Genomic DNA, 6,513 nt, shown 5'->3' on the forward strand with positions numbered 1-6,513 from the left:
TTAGTCAGATATAAAGTACTTTCTTACTGCAACTGCAACAGTTATTTCGCTTTTGTTTTAATTAAATACCTATTCTATAGTTATCGGGTCTGCAATCGCAAAGGCAAATAACTGTAATCCAACATATTAAGAGAAACTTATAATTCAGACACACACACAAGCTTCACCTATTTAAATCAACTTATTGGCCTACGGACCGTAGCAAACCACCTGAGCACATTGCTTCACTGTTATTGAAGGCATAGGAAATATAACAATTTAGATGATGCTATTCAAAAAAAACTGAAGAGCTATAGACCGATAAGATACGATTACACTTAAACGGGTAAAATATGATCTCGAAAAGTAATAATTACAATGAACAGGGAAACAAATATATCTGAGCGAGGTCTAAGTGCAGTGATAGTGATGATAGCATGATGATAAGGCATTTAAAAACTTCCTCTCCGCACAAAAAAAAGCATAAAAAGGCGCTTAATATATGACTATGTCTTGTATACTCTTTGTGGTTTATTTCATTGGATGTAGTGTACAACCTTTGTTAAGCACTAACTACATGTATGAGCAAAGTAAACTATTGCCATGCGGTATTGGTCCTATTAAGTATGAATCTATACCAACAAGAGAAATAACAGTCGGCTGCTTCAAGTAAGACGTGACCTGCTCAGCACTACGGTATCGGTGCTATCTATCTATCTATGGCTGAAAAAAAAATTGTATTTCACCTCATGTACCAATCGTTGACTCGTTGAAATCATTGAGAATTTTTTGATATCAAAGGTAACAAAAAGTACTTCACCTAGACCAAGATCGAGCAATTACACTGAATGTAAGATGTTTTTTCCTCCAGGTATCTGAGTGAAATTCATTCTTTCTGTTAAGACCCATTCTGTGCGTGTTTGCAATTAAATCAGCGTATCAGTTTTGTCTTTTTGCAGTTTATGCAATTTTATATTCCTTATCATTTTAATTTATTTCAACATTTCGCCAGGTTACGTAGTTATTAAGTAAAGTTTTCGTTTTACGATACTAAAATTCCTTCACAATTTTCTTTTTTTGTAAAATTTCAATGCCAACATCGAACAGAATTTTACTTTGTTATCAGCCATTCCGGAATGTGAATAAATATTTTGCACGTTTTGGAAATGTCAAAAAACTTTTGAAAATTATTTACCTGTAAATGCACTCACGCGTACTCATTGTATAGATACATTGATATAACTACTTATCTGAATAGTTATGGTTTATGCTTATCGAATTGCGTATATCATATTAATGTTTGCGGCAAAGTATCTATCAAAGTATCTATAAGCCAAGCAACATTTTGTTTACTGTCTCTCTGTCTGTCTGTCTGTCTGTCTGTCTGTTTGTAGCGAGACTGTGTGTGAGTTTATGGGTCTGTGAGACTATGAGACTATGCGTTTGCGGATTGTGGTCTGTCTTCTACTCGGGTACCCGTATCTCATTGTAATGGGAATCGCGTGCACGTTTAATTTACAACTTACACTTTACGAATTTAAGCTGAGTTTATGCCTAGTTGTATAATTTGACGATATTCATTTTCAAACTTGGTAATATTTTTGTTATGAGTCGGTTTAATGCGTCGGCTTCGGAGCTCCGTAAATGGCGTACAAAATCATTACATAAACTTTTATGCCACAAATATTAATGACAGATATAGACTTCAGTTAATACAAAGGCAAATTTTTTTTACTTATTTCAGTGCGAAGTGTTTTCCTTATTCGCTTTTTAGAGTGACAAACTCAGTTGTTTTTTTTATCGAGTTTCTGGTTGATCAATGTGGCATTTGATTTTTGAATTTAAAAAATCACATTTTATTAAATCTATTCATACTTTTCAGCTTCTTACAAATATTTTCCATTTTTTTCAAAATCAAACACGGAATATAGCCTTCCTTTTCTTTCTTGTGCTTTAACGACTGCGGTGCTCCAGATGATCATCTCTGCTCCAAGTTAATAATGCAATTATTAATTTTTTAATTTATTATACATTTGCTATAGTTTTTAAGGAACTTTTTTATGGATCTAAGTTACTAAATGTATGGAACAGATCAAGCCTATATGAGACAGAGAGAGAGAGAGCATCTCTGGATTTTCACATGTATGCACAAGCCGATGTGGTTTTGGTCCTCTATGTTTAATCAGTTCGACTTGTTTACCATTGGATATCGATAACTTTTGAAAGCTTTTCTTTTCGATTTATTTTATTTCACATATATATTTTTTCTTAAATGTTTCTTTCTTTTCCCGATGAATTTCCCTTTTAGGATCCAGTAAGCTGTTTATATATACTTTTTCTTTCGTGCTTGCGTTCTGTGAATTTTATATTGCTCGGTATGTAACATTTTTACATTCAGTCGATAGTTTGCATTCAGCTATAACATATAATGTGAAACAACATCTGCTAGATGAATAGCTAGTCGCGCTGTGTAGCAAACAAATATGTAATGAAAAAACTCCCAAATGGGTCCGCCATTTTCTTTTTCATTCTCATTTTCATGATCGTATAATCAGTCCATATCCGAGGCTTACTGTTCATTTTTTTTTAATAATATTTTTACACGAGGAATTCTAGTCCAACCTTGCTTAGAAGGGACTACTAATTTCCAGTACGAATAGTTAAGAAATTTTATCTCAATTCATCAAAAAAGTAATATTCTTTTCGGTCACTCATACGCTCTGTGAAGCTTTTAACCCCAGCTAGGTTATATTCAAAATCAAAAACTTACATGTATTTGTGGAATTATTTATATTTATTTAAACAGTACTAGATATTATACTAATTGTATGTATACACACATATTTATCCAAATTATTATATGAAAAACAAAAAAATGTTAGTTCTTGAATAATTTGAGAGCGATGGTCACCTTGAAAGTTCACATTCAACTCACAAGAATTCCCTTTGAGAAGTGCTCAGGTTGCATGCCAGCATTGCAGTTTGCTTGGTGAAGGCAGTCACTTAATGTCTCGTAAAATCTAAAATAAATTTTGAAAGCCAATACTTGAGCATTTTTGAGGCAATTAGGCAAGGCGTAACCTGAACTCGTGCATGCAACAATAAACCGCAACCAGCATCGCAGCAAATGAACTGAAGTTGCCATGACAATGAACTTTTGCATATGCAATTGCTTGGCTTGCAAATAAAAATGTTTTAAGAATTCAAAAAATTCAAACAATATTATATTTAACTTTAAAAAAATTAAAAATTTATTTTAAATGTTAAGACCAACATAGATATACTAACAAGTCAAGCCGAACAGCCAATTTTAGTGAAGTAATATTATAAGTCTATCTGAGTACCCATTGATATTAGAAATGCATTATTTAAATTAAAATTATATCATATCTTTAACTATATTCTCGCCATTCGAATCATTTTCCAGCAATATTATATAAAATAAATTGTGATTCCTACCATTCCAATTTGGGTATTATGCTCTTTATAGGGAGGCCCTGGAGTTGGCCAAAATTGCCGCCGATCATACGCTGTGCAGTATACCTGCAGCCTGCATATCGTTGAGGCTTCTAATCTTTTATTAAATTACTTAACACAGAAAGAATTTGACAAATGTTTGCATAATATCAGCAATATATCCAGATTCTTCAAGTATACCGAATGATTAATTGAAACACTTCAATTGGCCAGCTCGTCTGCCATACAGTTGCCGATAATATCTCTATGACCGGGAACACAAAGTAGAAAAATGTTAAACTGAGTCGGTAACTTATTCAGAAATGTGTAGCACTAAAAAACCGTCCTGGCTATAACTCGAACTAAACTCGTCTGTCTGGTAGTACGTAAATATTCCTATTAAATATATTATCCAAGACAAGCTGTAGCTTCTATATTAATGATGATATTTATTTGAAAAGCACTGCAATGATCAGGAAACCTATAGAATTATTATGAGTAGAATTATTTAGCCTTTTCGTGAAAACTCAACGAGGGTCACTTGTCGTTGAAAATTGTTTTAATGTTTCTCGAACTATTCTCCTTTATGATTAAAACACTTTTGCATGCGTTCGAACCATTTTTCATATTTTTTGCAATCCTTTTTTAGATACCTCCAAAACATCGTTGTTCACCGATTTTCCACCGACAAAAATTGTTATTTGCGCATTTTATTTTTGACGTTCAAGAACAAGAAAAAATCATTGGGCCCCAAATCAGGTCTGTATGGCAGATGACTAATCAATTCGATTTTTTGAATGTTCAAATAGTCAGTTGTTAAACGAGATGTATGAGCACTCGCGTTGTCTTGAAGGAGATAGAGAATAATCCGACAGCGCTTGTTTATTTTCAATATTTAACTGAAGACTTCCGGTTAACAAATGGTTGTATACTATTCAAAATTGACCACTTTACGTTTTACTAATGGCACAGTTGCCACATGATGAGTTTCCCGAAAAAACAACCAACCATTTGTTTTGAAGTACTTCGAGCAACAACAACTTTTGTTGGATTTGGTTCATTTTGAAACCTCCATACTATCGACTCCTGTTCACGTTCCGGCTCATACGCATATATCTATGATTCGTTACTCGTACAATCTTATATACATCTCTTAAAGCGTATATATACGCCATTGTACTTCTTAAGCATTTATATGCACCAATCGACATGAGCACCTTTCTGAGATCCATCTTTCTTCAAATGATGGGGGATAGGAACCAACAAGAACAAATCTTTCTCACAGCTAAATGATCGTGCAACATTTTATATATCTGGTGGAATTAATGCCTCAATCTCACAGTATATGACTTAACGGTCTTGCATTACACAAATCAGTTTTTGCAGGTCATCAATGTTTTCTGGCAGAACAACTGATTTTGGAAGACATTCACGAATTTCAGTGAGGTCAGTGAGCGAACTACGGCCAGGATTGAAACCATTGTACGAGTACCAGCGTTTCACAGTGGCAAAGGATGGAGTTGATCGATGTACTCTTGTCTTAATAATCCACGTCGAAAATCAAAAGTTGTAATAAATCATCGTACGAAATTTTTTAGCGTTAAATAACACAAATACTCGTAACGCTCTTTTGACAAAAATTCTAAGGTAGGCTACGTTTAATAATGTCAAACTTTCATATGGAAACATCAACTGACACCTGACAGCAATCAGTGCTGCCAAGGCTCAAAACACAGGTAGTGTTATAGTGACCCTCGTAATATTTATTCCAATTCTGAATAACCCAAGTAAATTCAACACTAAATACATCAATCATTCTTTCTCAGAATGATATTATGAACACATAATATAGTTATTCTTCCTCGTATAATAAATAAATAATATCCAAATTAGTTACAAAACAGAAAGCTTTAAATTAACATAAGCTGATAAAGTTACTTCCATTTATGTTCTTTCAATAAACACAAAAAATAATGAGTTTTTAGGAGTTAATGAGTACTTTCCTATTAGTTTATTAATTTTTCAGTCTATCTATGGCTATGTCTCTGTGTGTGTGTGTTAGTCTATTAGTCTGTTGTAAGTCATTCATAGAGAACACAAGCTATCGCACGTAAATTCACTTTATGCTGCATAAATTGCAAAAAATTAGCATATACGCCCCATTAGCGCAGCATAACATAAATTAAGTCAAATGCACGTACGACTAACTTCCCTGCCAATGGCAAGCAAATGCTGAACGAATCGTACAAAGCAACAAAAACAACAAGAACAACAAAAACTGCAAGAAGACTGGAAAGAAAATAAATGCTAAATATGGAGTTGTAAACAATAAAAATCATCATAAAAAAAATTGAAAAACAAAAACACCAAAGAGAAATATAAAAACAACCATAAATGCTGGAAAACACTCGCATTTTGTATGTGTTTTGTTGTATTGCATTGTGTTGTGTGATAGAGTTCAAGTACGTTAATCAAACGTAATGAACTTGTAAAGGTTAATAGAAGTAAATACACTCGTCAGTCAGTTTGGTTGCGTTGCGTTGCGTTGCGGTGGGGTGGGGTCGGGTAAATTGTGGCCGTAAAGCACTCAATTTCATTCTAATGAAATACAATGCAATGCAGCAAAGAAGCCAGTAAGTAAGTATGTACATTGCAGTAGGCATGTGCGGCAAGCGGCATTCAGCATTCAGCATTAGACTCTTGATTTACACTTAGTACCTAAAATGTGTTGTACTCATTCGTGTTGTAGTTGTTGTTGTTATGGCATTAGTTTGATATAGTGTTCGAAATAAAAGCAACTACAACATATAATAGTAAATATTACAGAATATCATTGTCAAATATCTTAAGATAGTAGGGTTCACAGTTCGTAAAAAAGATAATTCTATGATCTATAATTATATTGTACACATCAGAGTAGAATAAGAATTAGAAATAAACAGGATACCAGCTCCCAACAGAGCGGAGCACTACGACCATAGTTGATATTTTGTGCTGTAACAGATTCTAACCGAACAAAAGACATTCCACGTTCTGAATAAAAGCCAGAATTTCGGAGAGTAGTTCTCGACCCAGTGA

The sequence above is a fragment of the Teleopsis dalmanni genome, chromosome X (genome assembly GCF_002237135.1).
Source record: "Teleopsis dalmanni isolate 2A chromosome X, ASM223713v2, whole genome shotgun sequence".
NCBI lineage: Eukaryota > Metazoa > Arthropoda > Insecta > Diptera > Diopsidae > Teleopsis > Teleopsis dalmanni.